The sequence below is a fragment of the Rhododendron vialii genome, chromosome 3a (genome assembly GCF_030253575.1).
Source record: "Rhododendron vialii isolate Sample 1 chromosome 3a, ASM3025357v1".
NCBI classification, from domain to species: Eukaryota; Viridiplantae; Streptophyta; class Magnoliopsida; order Ericales; family Ericaceae; genus Rhododendron; species Rhododendron vialii.
Window position 1 is genome coordinate 19,485,906 of NC_080559.1, and position 15,762 is coordinate 19,501,667.

A 15,762-nucleotide genomic window follows, 5' to 3' on the forward strand; every position below is an offset into this window, starting at 1 on the left:
GGTACCGTATGGATGTTCTCGTACGGTATTGCACCGTTTTGGTGTGGTTTGGTACCGTATGGATGTACTCGTACGGTATTGTACCGTTTTGGTGTTGTTTGGTACCGTATGGATGTACTCGTACGGTATTGCAACGTTTTGGTGTGGTTTGGTACCGTATGGACGTACTCGTACGGTATTGCACTGTTTTGATGTGGTTTGGTATCGTATGGATGTACTCGTACGGTATTGTACCATTTTGGTGCTGTTTGGTACCGTAACTAAGTAATCGTACGGTATTCTACCGTTTTGGTGTGGTTTTGTACCGTATGGATGTACACGAAAGGTATTGGACCGTTTTGGTCTTGTTTGGTACCGTATGGATGTACTCGTACGGTATTGTACCATTTTGGAATGGTTTGGTACCGTATGGATGTACTCGTACGGTATTGCACCGTTTTGGTGTGGTTTCGTATCGTATGGATGTACTCGTACGGTATTGCACCGTTTTGGAGTGGTTTGGTACCGTATGGATGTACTCGTATGGTTTTGCACCGTTTTGGTGTAGTTTTGGTACCGTATGGATGTACTCGTACGGTATTGCACCGTTTTGGAGTTGTTTGGTACCGTATGGATGTACTCGTACGGTATTGGACCATGTTGGTTTGGTTTTGTAACATATGGATGTACTCGAACGGTATTGTACCGTTTCGGTGTGGTTTGGTACCGTAACTAAGTACTCGTACGGTTTTCTACCGTTTTGGTGTGGTTTGGTACCGTATGGATGTACTCGTACGGTATTGCACCGTTTTGGTGTGGTTTGGTACCGTATGTATATGTCCTCGTACGGTATTGTACCGTTTTGGTGTTGTTTGGTACCGTATGGATGTACTTGTACGGTATTGCAACGTTTTGGTGTGGTTTGGTATCGTATGGACGTACTCGTATGGTATTGCACCGTTTTGATGTGGTTTGGTACCGTATGGATGTACTCGTACGGTATTGTACCATTTTGGTGCGGTTTGGTACCGTAACTAAGTAATCGTACGGTATTCTACCGTTTTGGTGTGGTTTTGTACCGTATGGATGTACACGAAAGGTATTGGACCGTTTTGGTGTTGTTTGGTACCGTATGGATGTACTCGTACGGTATTGTACCATTTTGGTATGGTTTGGTACCGTATGGATGTACTCGTACGGTATTGCACCGTTTTGGTGTGGTTTCTTACCGTATGGATGTACTCGTACGGTATTGCACCGTTTTGGAGTGGTTTGGTACCGTATGGATGTACTCGTACGGTTTTGCACCATTTTGGTGTAGTTTTGGTACCGTATGGATGTACTCGTACGGTATTGCACCGTTTTGGAGTTGTTTGGTACCGTATGGATGTACTCGTACGGTATTGGACAATGTTGGTGTGGTTTTGTAACATATGGATGTACTCGAACGGTATTGTACCGTTTTGGTGTGGTTTGGTACCGTAACTAAGTACTCGTACGGTATTCTACCGTTTTGGTGTGGTTTGGTACCGTATGGATGTACTCGTACGGTATTGCACCGTTTTGGTGTGGTTTGGTACCGTATGGATGTACTTGTACGGTATTGTACCGTTTTGGTGTTGTTTGGTACCGTATGGATGTACTCGTACGGTATTGCAACGTTTTGGTGTGGTTTGGTACCGTATGGACGTACTCGTACGGTATTGCACCGTTTTGATGTGGTTTGGTACCGTATGGATGTACTCGTACGGTATTGTACCATTTTGGTGCGGTTTGGTACCGTAACTAAGTAATCGTACGGTATTCTACCGTTTTGGTGTGGTTTTGTACCGTATGGATGTACACGAAAGGTATTGGACCGTTTTGGTGTTGTTTGGTACCGTATGGATGTACTCGTACGGTATTGCACCGTTTTGGTGTGGTTTGGTTTCGCATGGATGTACTTGTACGGTATTGCACCGTTTTGGTGTGGTTTGGTACCGTATGGTTGTATTCCTTCGGTATTGTACCATTTTGGTGTGGTTTGGTACCGTATGGATGTACTCGTATGGTATTGCACTGTTTTGGTATTATTTGGAACCGTAACGAAGTACTCGTAAGGCATTGTACCGTTTTGGTGTGGTTTGGTACCATATGGATGTACGCGTACGGTATTGCACCGTTTTGGTGTGGTTTGGTACCGTTTGGATGTACTCGTATGGTATTGCACCGTTTTGGTGTGGTTTGGTACCGTATGGATGTACTCGTACGGTATTGTACCGTTTTGGTGTGGTTTGCTACCGCAACTAAGTACTCGTACGGTATTCTACCGTTTTGCTGTGGTTTTGTACCGTATGGATGTACACGTACGGTATTGGACGGTTTTGGTGTGGTTTGGTACCGTATGGATGTAGTCGTACGGTATTGCACCGTTTCGGTGGGGTTTGGTACCGTATGGATGTACTCATACGGTATTGCACCCTTTTAGTGTGGTTTGGTACCGTATGGATGTACTCGTACGGTATTCTACCATTTTTGTGTGGTTTTGTACCGAATGGACGGACTCGTACGGTATTGTACCGTTTTGGTGTGGTTTGGAACCGTATCGAAGTACTCGTAAGGTATTGTACCGTTTTGGTGTGGTTTGGTACCGTATTGATGTACTCGTACGATATTGCACCGTTTTGGTGTGCTTTGGTACCGTATGGAAGTACTCGTACGGTATTGTACCATTTTGGTGTAGTTTGGTACTGTATGGATGTACTCGTACGGTATTGTACCGTTTTGGTGTGGTTTGGTACCGTATGGATTTATTCGTACGGTATTGGACCGTTTTTGGGTTGTTTTTTACCTTATGGATGTACTCATTTGGTATTGCTCCGTTTTGGTGTGGTTTGGTACCGTTTGGATGTACTCATACGGTATTGAACCCTTTTGGTGTGGTTTGCTACCGTATGGATGTACTCGTACGGTATTGTACCGTTTTGGTGTGGTTTGGTACCGTAACTAAGTACTCGTACGGTATGGGACCGTTTTGGAGTCGTTTGGTACTGTATGGATGTACTCGTACGGTTTTGCACCCTTTTGGAGTGGTTTGGTACCGTAACGAAGTACTCGTACGGTAATGTACCATTTTGGTGTGGTTTGGTACCATATGGATGTACTCGTACGGTATTGCACCGTTTTGGTGTGGTTCGGTACTGTATGGATGTAGTCGTACGGTATTGCACCGTTTTGGTGTGGTTCGGTACCGTATGGATGTACTCGTACGGTTTTGCACCGTTTTGGTGTGGTTTGGTACCGTATGGATGTACTCGTACGGTATTGCAATGTTTTGGTGTGGTTCGGTATCGTATGGATGTACTCGTTCGGTATTCTACAGTTTTTGTGTGGTTTTGTACCGTATGGATGTACTCGTTTGGTATTGCACCGTTTTGGTGTGGTTTGGTACCGTATGGATGCACTCGTACGGTATTGCACCGTTTTGGTGTGGTTATGTACCGTATGGATGTACTCGTACGGTATTGGACCGTGTTGGTGTGGTTTGGTACCGTATGGTTGTACTCGTACGGTATTGTACCGTTTTGGTGAGGTTTGGTACCGTATGGATGTACTCGTACGATATTCTACCATTTTTGTCTGGTTTTGTACTGTAAGGATGTACTCGTACGGTATTGCACCGTTTTGGTGTGGTTTGGAACCGCAACGAAGTACTCGTAAGGTATTGTACCATTTTTGTGTGGTTTGGTACCATATGGATGTACTCGTACGGTATTGCATCGTTTTGGTGTGGTTTTGTACCGTTTGGATGTACTCGTACGGTATTGCACCGTTTTGGTGTGGTTTGGTACCGTATGGATGTACTCGTACGGTATTGCACCGTTTTCGTGTGGTTTGGAACCGTAACGAAGTACTTGTAAGGTATTGTACCATTTTGGTGTGGTTTGGTACCATATGGATGTCCTCGTACGGTATTGCACCGTTTTGGTGTGGTTTTGTACCGTATGGATGTACTTGTACGGTATTGTATCGTTTTGGTGTGGTTTTGTACCGTATGGATGTACTCGTTTGGTATTGCACCGTTTTGGTGTGGTTTGGTACCGTATGGATGTACTCGTACGGTCTTGCACCGTTTTGGTGTGGTTATGTACCGTATGGATGTACTCGTATTGGACCGTTTTGGTGTGGTTTGGTACCGTGTGGATGTACTCGTACGGTATTGCACCGTTTTGGTGTGGTTTGGTACCGTATGTATGTACTCGTACGGTATTGTACCGTTTTGGTGTGGTTTTGTACCGTATGGATGTACTCGTTTAGTATTGCACCATTTTGGTGTGGTTTTGTACCGTATGGATGTACTCGTTTGGTATAGCACCCTTTTAGTGTGGTTTGGTACCGTATGGACGTACTCGTACGGTATTGCACCTTATTGGTGTGGTTTGGTACCGTATGGATGTACTCGTATGGTATTGGACCGTTTTGGTGTGGTTTGGTACCGTAGGGATGTACTCGTACGGTACTGCACCGTTTTGTTGTGGTTTGATACCGTATGGACGTACTCGGACGGTATTGTACCATTTTGGTGTGGTTTGGTACCGTATGGATGTACTCGTACGATATTCTACCGTTTTGGTGTGGTTTGGTACCGTATGGATGTACTCGTACAGTACTGCACCGTTTTGTTGTGGTTTTGTACCGTATGGACGTACTCGGACGGTATTGTACCGTTTTGGTGTGGTTTGGTACCGTATGGATGTACTCGTACGATATTCTACCGTTTTGGTGTTGTTTGGTACCGTATGGACGTACTCGTACGGTATTGTACCATTTTGGTGTGGTTTGGTACCGTATGGATGTACTCGTATGGTATTTTACCGTTTTTGTGTGATTTTGCACCGTATGGATGTACTCGTACGGTATTGCACCATTTTGGTGTGGTTTGGTACCGTTTGGATGTAGTCGTACGGTATTGCACCGTTTTGGTGTGGTTTGGTACCGTATTGATGTACTCGGACGGTATTGCACCGTTTTGGTGTGGTTTGGTACCGTATGGAAGTACTCGTACGGTATTGCACCGTTTTGGTGTAGTTTGGTACCGTATGGATGTACTCGTAAGGTATTGTACCGTTTTGGTGTGGTTTGGTACCGTATTGATGTACTCGGACGGTATTGCACCGTTTTGGTGTGGTTTGGTACCGTATGGAAGTACTCGTACGGTATTGCACCGTTTTGGTGTAGTTTGGTACCGTATGGATGTACTCGTACGGTATTGCACCGTTTTGGGGTGGTTTTTTACCGTATGGATGTACTCATTTGGTATTGCACCGTTTTGGTGTGGTTTGGTACCGTATGGATGTACTCATACGGTAATGAACCGTTTTGGTGTGGTTTGGTACCGTATGGATGTACTCGTACGGTATTGCACCGTTTTGGTGTGGTTTGGTACCGAATGGATGTACTCGTACGGTATATGACCGTTTTGGTGTGGTTTTGTACCGTATGGATGTACTCGTATGGTATTGGACCGTTTTGGTGTGGTTTTGTACCGTAACTAAGTACTCGTACGGTATTCTACCGTTTTGGTGTGGTTTGGTACCGTCTGGATGTACTCGTACGGTATTGCACCGTTTTGGTGTGGTTTGGTACCGTATGGATGTACTCGTATGGTATTGTACCGTTTGGGTGTGGTTTGGTACCGTATGGATTTACTCGTACGATATTCTACCGTTTTTTTCTGGGTTTGTACCGTAAGGATGTACTCGTACGGTATTGCACCGTTTTGGTGTGGTTTGGTACCGTTTGGATGTAGTTGTACGGTATTGCACCGTTTTGGTGTGGTTTGGTACCGTATGGAAGTACTCATACGGTATTGTACCATTTTGGTGTGGTTTTGTACCGGATGTAGTCGTACGGTATTGCACCGTTTGGGTGTGGTTTGGTACCGTATGGAAATACTCGTACGGTATTGTACCATTTTGGTGTGGTTTTGCACCGTATGGATGTACTCATTTGGTATTGCACCGTTTCGGTGTGCTTTGGTACCGAATGGATGTACTCGTACTGTATTGCACCATTTTCGTGTGGTTTGGTACCGTATGGATGTACTCGTACGGTATTGGACCGTTTTGGTGAGGTTTGGTACCGTAGGGATGTACTCGTACGGTAGTGCACCGTTTTGTTGTGGTTTGGTACCGTATGGACGTACTCGTACGGTATTGTACCATTTTGGTGTGGTTTGGTACCGTATGGATGTACTCGTACGGTATTTTACCGTTTTTGTGTGATTTTGCACCGTATGGATGTACTCGTACGGTATTGCACCATTTTGGTGTGGTTTGGTACCGTTTGGATGTAGTCGTACGGTATTGCACCGTTTTGGTTTGGTTTGGTACCGTATGGATGTACTCGTACGGTATTGTACCCTTTTGGTGTGGTTTTGTACCGTACGGATGTACTCGTTTGGTATTGCACAGTTTTGGTGTGGTTTGGTACCGTACGGATGTACTCGTACGGTATTGCAACGTTTTGGTGTGGTTTGGTACCGTATGGATGTACTCGTACGGTATTGGACCGTTTTGATGTGGTTTGGTACCGTAGGGATGTACTCGTACGGTACTGCACCGTTTTGTTGTGGTTTGGTACCGTATGGACGTACTCGTACGGTATTGTACCATTTTGGTGAGGTTTGGTACCGTATGGATGTACTCGTACGGCATTGCACCGTTTTGGTGTGGTTTGGTACCGTATGGATGTACTCGTATGGTATTGGACCGTTTTGGTGTGGTTTTGGGCCGTAACTAAGTACTCGTACGGTATTCTACCGTTTTGGTGTGGTTTGGTACCATATGGATGTACTCGTATGGTATTAGACCGTTTTGGTGTGGTTTGGTACCGTAGGGATGTACTCGTACGTTACTGCACCATTTTGTTGTGGTTTGGCTCCGTATGGACGTACTCGTACGGCATTGTACCATTTTGGTGTGGTTTGGTACCGTATGGATGTACTCGTACGGTATTCTACCGTTTTTGTATGGTTTTGCACCGTATGGATATACTCGTACGGTATTGCACCGTTTTCGTGTGGTTTTGAACCGTAACGACGTACTCGAAAGGTATTGTACCATTTTGGTGTGGTTTGGTACCGTTTGGATGTAGTCGTACGGTATTGCACCGTTTTGGTGTGGTTTGGTACCGTATGGATGTACTCGTACGGTATTGCACCGTTTTCGTGTGGTTTTGAACCGTAACGACGTACTCGAAAGGTATTGTACCATTTTGGTGTGGTTTGGTACCGTTTGGATGTAGTCGTACGGTATTGCACCGTTTTGGTGTGGTTTTGTATCGTATGGATGTACTCGTACGGTATTGTACCGTTTTGGTGTGGTTTTGTACCATACGGATGTACTCGTTTGGTATTGCACCGTTTTGATGTGGTTTGGTACCGTAGGGATGTACTCGTACGGTACTGCACCATTTTGTTGTGGTTTGGTTCCGTATGGACGTACTCGTACGGTATTGTACCGTTTTGGTGTGGTTTGGTACCATATGGATGTACTCGTACGGTATTGCTCCATTTTGGTGTGGTTTGGTACCGTTTGGATGTAGTCGTACGGTATTGAACCGTTTTGGTGTGGTTTGGTACCGTATGGATGTACTCGTACGGTATTGTACCGTTTTGGTTTGGTTTAGTACCGTACGGATGTACTCGTTTGGTATTGCACAGTTTTGGTGTGGTTTGGTACCGTATGGATGTACTCGTACGGTATTGCACCGTTTTGGTGTGGTTTGGTACCGTATGGATGTACTCGCACGGTACTGCACCGTTTTGATGTGGTTTGGTACCGTATGGATGTACTCGTACGGTACTGCACCGTTTTGTTGTGGTTTGGTACCGTATGGACGTACTCGTACGGTATTGTACCGTTTTGGTGCGGTTTGGTACCGTATGGATGTACTCGTACGGTATTGCACCGTTTTGGTGTGGTTTGGTACCATATGGATGTACTCGTACGGTATTGGACCGTTTTGGTGTGGTTCTGTACCGTAACTAAGTAGTCGTACGGTATTCTACCGTTTTGGTGTGGTTTGGTACCGTATGGATGTACTCGTATGGTATTGGACCGTTTTGGTGTGGTTTGGTACCGTAGGGATGTACTCGTACGGTACTGCACCATTTTGTTGTAGTTTGGTTCCGTATGGACGTACTCGTACGGCATTATACCATTTTGGTGTGGTTTGGTACCGTATGGATGTACTCGTACGGTATTCTACCGTTTTTGTATGGTTTTGCACCGTATGGATATACTCGAACAGTATTGCACCGTTTTCGTGTGGTTTAGAACCGTAACGAAGTACTCGAAAGATATTGTACCGTTTTGGTGTGGTTTGGTGCCATATGTATGTACTCGTACGGTATTGCACCATTTTGGTGTGGTTTGGTACCGTTTGGAGGTAGTCGTACGGTATTGCACCGTTTTGGTGTGGTTTGGTACCGTATGGATGTACTCGTACGGTATTTTACCATTTTGGTGTGGTTTTGTACCGTACGGATGTACTCGTTTGGTATTGCACAGTTTTGGTGTGGTTTGGTAACGTATGGATGTACTCGTACAGTATTGCACCGTTTTGGTGTGGTTTGGTACCGTATGGATGTACTCGTACGGTTTAGTCGTACGGTATTGCACCGTTTTCGTGTGGTTTGGAACCGTAACGAAGTATTCGTAAGGTATTGTACCGTTTTTGTGTTGTTTGGTACTATATGGATGTACTCGTACGGTATTGCACCGTTTTGGTGTGGTTTGGTACCGTATGGGTGTACTCGTACGGTATTGCACCGTTTTGGTGTGGTTTGGTACCGTGTGGATGTACTCCTATGGTATTGTACCGTTTTGGTGTGGTTTTGTACCGTAGGGATGTACTCGTACGGTACTGCACCGTTTTGTTGTGGTTTTGTACCGTAACTAAGTACTCGTACGGTATTCTACCGTATTGGTGTGGTTTGGTACCATATGGATGTACTCGTACGGTATTGCACCATTTTGGTGTGGTTTGGTACCGTTTGGATGTAGTCGTACGGTATTGCACTATTTTCGTGAGGTTTGGAACCCTATGGATGTACTCGTACGGTATTGTTCCGTTTTGATGTGGTTTGGTACCGTATGGATTTACTCGTACGGTATTCTACCGTTTTTGTATGGTTTTGCACCGTATGGATATACTCGTACGGTATTGCACCGTTTTCGTGTGGTTGGGAACCGTAACGAAGTACTCGTAAGGTATTGTACTGTTTTGGTGTGGTTTGGTACTATATGGATGTACTCGTACAGTATTGCACCGTTTTGGTGTGGTTTCGTACCGTTTGGATGTACTCGTACCGTATTGGACCGTTTTGGTGTTGTTTGGTACCGTATGGATGTTCTCGTACGGTATTGTACCGTTTTGGTTTGGTTTTGTACCGTATGGATGTGCTCATTTGGTATTGCACCATTTTGGTGTGGTTTGGTACCGTATGGATGTACTCGTACGGTATTGCACCGTTTTGGTGTGGTTTGGTACCATATGGATGTACTCGTACGGTATTGGACCGTTTTGGTGTGGTTTGGTACCGTAGGGATGTACTGGAACGGTACCGCACCGTTTTGTTGTGGTTTTGTACCGTATGGACGTAATCGTACGGTATTGTACCGTTTTGGTGTGGTTTGGTACCGTAGGGATGTACTCGTACGGTACTGCACCGTTTCGTTGTGGTTTGGTTCTGTATGGACGTGCTCGTACGGTATTGCACCGTTTTGGTGTGGTTTGGTACCGTATGGATGTACTCGTACGGTATTGTACCGTTTTGGTGTGGTTTTCTACCGTATGGATGTACTCGTTTGGTATTGCACCGTTTTGGTGTGGTTTGGTACCGTATTGATGTACTCGTACGGTATTGCACCGTTTTGGTGTGGTTTGGTACCGTATGGATGTACTCGTACGGTATTGCACCGTTTTGGTGTGGTTTTGTACCATATGGATGTACTCGTACGGTATTCTACCGTTTTGGTGTGGTTTGGTACCGTATGGATGTACTCGTATGGTATTCTACCATTTTTGTGTGGTTTTGTACGGTATGGATGTACTCATACGGTATTGCACCGTTTTCGTGTCGTTTGGAACCGTAACGAAGTACTCGTATGGTATTGTACCGTTTTGGTGTGGTTTGGTACTATATGGATGTACTCGTACGGTATTGCACCATTTTGGTGTGGTTTGAAACCGTTTGGATGTACTCGTACGGTATTGCACCATTTTGGTGTGGTTTGGTACCGTATGGATGTACTCGTACGGTATTGCACCATTTTGGCGTGGTTTGGTACCGTATGGATGTACTCGTACGGTATTGTACCGTTTTGGTGTGGTTTGGTACCGTATGGATGTACTCGTACGATATTCTTTCATTTTTTTCTGGTTTTGTACCGTAAGGATGTACTCATACGGTATTGCACCGTTTTGGTGTGGTTTGGAACCGCAACGAAGTACTCGTAAGGTATTGTACCGTTTTGGTGTTGTTTGGTACCATATGGATGTACTCGTACGGTATTGCACCGTTTTGGTGTGGTTTGGTACCGTTTGGATGTAGTCTAACGGTGTTGCACCGTTTTGGTGTGGTTTGGTACCGTATAAATGTACTCGTACGGTATTGTACCGTTTTGGTGTGGTTTTGTACCCTATGGATGTACTCGTTTGGTATTGCACCGTTTTGGTGTGGTTTGGTACCGTATGGATGTACTCGTACGGTAGTGCACCGTTTTGGTGTGGTTTGGTACCGTATGGATGTACTCGTACGGTATTGGACCGTTTTGGTGTGGTTTGGTACCGTAGGGATGTACTCCTACGGTACTGCACCGTTTTGTTGTGGTTTGGTACCGAATGGACGTACTCGTACGGTATCGTACCGTTTTGGTGTGGTTTGGTACCATATGGATGTACTCGTCTGGTATTCTACCAGTTTTGTATGGTTTTGCACCGTATGGATAAACTCGTACGGTATTACTCCGTTTTCGTGTGGTTTGGAACCGTAACGAAGTACTCGTAAGGTATTGTACGATTTTGGTGTGGTTTGGTACTATATGGATGTACTCGTATAGTATTGCACCGTTTTTGTGTGCTTGTGCACCGTATGGATGTACTCGTACGGTATTGCACCGATTTCGTGTGGTTTGGAACCGTAATGAAGTACTCGTAAGGTATTGTACCGTTTTTGGGTGGTTTGGTACTATATGAATGTACTCGTACGGTATTGCCCCATTTTGGTGTGGTTTGGTACTGTTTGGATGTACTCGTACGGTATTGCACCGTTTTGGTGTGGTTTGGTACCGTATGGATGTAGTCGTACGGTATTGTACTGTTTTGGTGAGGTTTGGTACCGTAGGGATGTACTCGAACGGTACTGCACGGTTTTGTTGTGGTTTGGTTCCGTATGGACGTACACGTACGGTATTGCACCGTTTTGGTGTAGTTTGGTACCGTGTGGATGTACTCGTACGGTATTGTACCGTTTTGGTGTGGTTTTATACCGTATGGAAGTACTCGTTTGGTATTGCACCGTTTTGGTGTGGTTTGGTACCGTATTGATGTACTCGTACGGTATTGCACCGTTTTAGTGTGGTTTGGTACCGTATGGATGTACTCGTACGGTATTGCACCGTTTTGGTGTGGTTTGGTACCGTATGGATGTGGTGTGGTTTGGTACCATATGGATGTACTCGTACGGTATTGGACCGTTTTGGTGAGGTTTGGTACCGTAGGGATGTACTGGAACGGTACCGCACCGTTTTGTTGTGGTTATGTACCGTATGGACGTACTCGTATGGTATTGTACCATTTTGGTGTGGTTTGGTACCGTAGGGATGTACTCGTACGGTACTGCACCGTTTTGTTGTGGTTTGGTTCCGTATGGACGTACTCGTACGGTATCGTACCGTTTTGGTGTGGTTTGGTACCGTATGGATGTACTCGTACGGTATTGTACCGTTTTGGTGTGGTTTTCTACCGTATGGATGTACTCGTTTGGTATTGCACCGTTTGGTGTGGTTTGGTACCGTATTGATGTACTCGTACGGTATTGCACCGTTTTGGTGTGGTTTGGTACCGTATGGATGTACTCGTACGGTATTGCACCGTTTTGGTGTGGTTTTGTACCATATGGATGTACTCGTACGGTATTGTACCGTTTTGGTGTGGTTTGGTACCGTATGGATGTACTCGTACGGTATTCTACCATTTTTGTGTTGTTTTCTACCGTATGGATGTACTCGTACGGTATTGCACCGTTTTGGTGTGGTTTGGAACCGTAACGAAGTACTCGTAAGGTATTGTACCGTTTTGGTGTGGTTTGGTACCATATGGATGTAGTCGTACGGTATTGTACCCTTTTGGTGTGGTTTGGAACCGTAACGAAGTACTCGTAAGGTATTGTACCATTTTGGTGTGGTTTGGTACCTTATGGATGTACTCGTACGGTATTGTACCGTTTTGGTGTTCTTTTGTACCGTTTGGATGTACTCGTACGGTATTGCACCGTTTTGGTGTGGTTTGGTACCTTATGGATGTTCTCGTACGGTATTGTACCGTTTTGGTGTGGTTTGTACCGTATGGATGTACTCGTTTGGTATTGCACTGTTTTGGTGTGGTTTGGTACCGTATGGATGTACTCGTACGGTATTTCACCATTTTGGTGTGGTTTGGTACCGTATGGATGTACTCGTACGGTGTTGCACCGTTTTGGTGTTGTTTGGTACTGTTTGGATGTACTCGTACGGTATTGCACCGTTTTGGTGTGGTTTGGTACCGTATGGATGTAGTCGTACGGTATTGTTCCGTTTTGGTGTGGTTTGGTACCGTAGGGATGTACTCGTACGGTACTGCACGGTTTTGATGTGGTTTGGTTCCGTATGGACGTACTCGTACGGTATTGCACCGTTTTGGTGTGGTTTGGTACCGTGTGGATGTACTCGTACGGTATTGTACCGTTTTGGTGTGGTTTTATACCGTATGGAAGTACTCGTTTGGTATTGCACCGTTTTGGGGTGGTTTGGTACCGTATTGATGTACTCGTACGGTATTGCACCGTTTTGGTGTGGTTTGGTGCCGTATGGATGTACTCGTACGGTATTGCACCGTTTTGGTGTGGTTTTGTACCATATGGATGTACTCGTATGGTATTGTACCGTTTAGGTGTGGTTTGGTACCGTATAGATGTACTCGTACGGTATTCTACCATTTTTGTGTGGTTTTGTACCGTATGGATGTACTCGTACGGTATTGCACCGTTTTGGTGTGGTTTGGAACCGTAACGAAGTACTCGTAAGGTATTGTACCGTTTTGGTGTGGTTTGGTACCATATGGATGTACTCGTTTGGTATTGCACCGTTTTTGTGTGGTTTGGTACCGTATGGATGTACTCGTACGGTATTGCACCGTTTTGGTGTGGTTTGGTACCGTTTGGATGTACTCGTACGGTATTGCACCGTTTTGGGGTGGTTTTGTACCATATGGATGTACTCGTACGGTATTGTACCGTTTTGGTGTGGTTTGGTACCGTATGGATGTACTCGTACGGTATTCTACCATTTTTGTGTTGTTTTGTACCGTATGGATGTACTCGTACGGTATTGCACCGTTTTGGTGTGGTTTGGAACCGTAACGAAGTACTCGTAAGGTATTATACCGTTTTGGTGTGGTTTGGTACCATATGGATGTACTCGTCCGGTATTGTACCATTTTGGTGTGGTTTGGAACCGTAACGAAGTACTTGTAAGGTATGGTACCATTTTGGTGTGGTTTGGTACCTTATGGATGTACTCGTACGGTATTGTACCGTTTTGGTGTGGTTTGGTACCTTATGGATGTTCTCGTACGGTATTGTACCGTTTTGGTGTGGTTTGTACCGTATGGATGTACTCGTTTGGTATTGCACTGTTTTGGTGTGGTTTGGTACCGTATGGATGTACTCGTACGGTATTTCACCATTTTGGTGTGGTTTGGTACCGTATGGATGAACTCGTACGGTGTTGCACCGTTTTGGTGTGGTTTGGTACCGTATGGATGTACTCGTACGGTATTTTACTATTTTTGTGTGGTTTTGTACCGTATGGAAGTACTCGTACGATATTGCACCGTTTTGGTCTGGTTTAGAACCGTAACGAAGTACTCGTATGGTATTGTACCATTTTGGTGTGGTTTGGTACCATATGGATGTACTCGTACGGTATTGCACCTTTTTGGTGTGGTTTGGTACCGTTTAGATGTACTCGTACGGTATTGCACCGTTTTGGTGCGGTTTGGTACCGTATGGATGTACTCGTACGGTATTGTACCGTTTTGGTGTGGTTTGGTTTCGTAACTAAGTACTCGTACGGTATTCTGCCGTTTTGCTGTGGTTTTGTACCATATGGATGTTCACGTACGGTATTGGACCGTTTTTGTGTGGTTTGGTACCGTATGGATGTACTCATTCTGTATTGTACCATTTTGGTGTGGCTTGGTACCGTATGGATGTACTCGTACCGTATTGCACCCTTTTGGTGTGGTTTAGTACCGTATGGATGTACTCGTACTGGATTCTACCATTTTTGTAGGGTTTTGTACCGTATGGATGTACTCGTACGGTATTGCACTGTTTTGGTGTGGTTTGGAACCGTACGAAGTACTCGTAAGGTATTGTACCGTTTTGGTGTGGTGTGTTACCGTATGGATGAACTCGTGCGGTATTGCACCGTTTTGGTGTGGTTTGGTACCGTATGGATGTACTCGTACGGTATTGCACCGTTTTGGTGTGATTTGGTACCGTATGTATGTACTCGTATGGTATTGTACTGTTTTGGTGTGGTTTGGTACCGTTTGGATGTACTCGTACGGTATTGCACCGTTTTGGGGTGGTTTGGTACCGTATGGATGTACTCGTACGGTATTGCACCGTTTTGGTGTGGTTTGGTACCGTATGGATATACTCGTACGGTATTGAACCGTTTTTATGTGGTTTGGTACCGTAACTAAGTACTGGTACGGTATTCTACCGTTTTGGTGTGGTTTTGTACCGTATGGATGTACTCGTACGGTATTCTACCATTTTGGTGTGGTTTGGTTCCGTTTGGATGTACTCGTACCGTATTGCACCGTTTTGGTGTGGTTTGGTACCGTATGGATGTACTCGTACGGTATTGCACCGTTTTGGTGTGGTTCGGTACTGTATGGATGTACTCGTACGGTATTGTACCGTTTTTGCATGGTTTGGTACAGTATGGATGTACTCGTACGGTATTGTACCGTTTTGGTGTGCTTTGGTACCGTTTGGATGTACTCGTACGGTATTGCACCATTTTGGTGTGGTTTGGTACCTTATGGATGTACTCGTATGGTATTGTACCGTTTTGGTGTGGTTTTGTACCGTATGGATGTACTCGTTTGGTATTGCACTGTTTTGGTGTGGTTTGGTACCGTATGGATGTACTCGTACGGTATATCACCGTTTTGGTGTGGTTTGGTACCGTATGGATGTCCTCGTACGGTGTTGTACCGTTTTGGTGTGGTTTGGTACCGTATGGATGTACTCGTACGGTATTTTACCATTTTTGTGTGGTTTTGTAACGTATGGAAGTACTCGTACGATATTGCACCGTTTTGGTGTGGTTTAGAACCGTAACGAAGTACTCGTATGGTATTGTACCATTTTGGTGTGGTTTGGTACCATATGGATGTACTGGTACGGTATTGCACCGTTTTGGTGTGGTTTGGTACCGTTTGGATGTACTCGTACGGTATTGC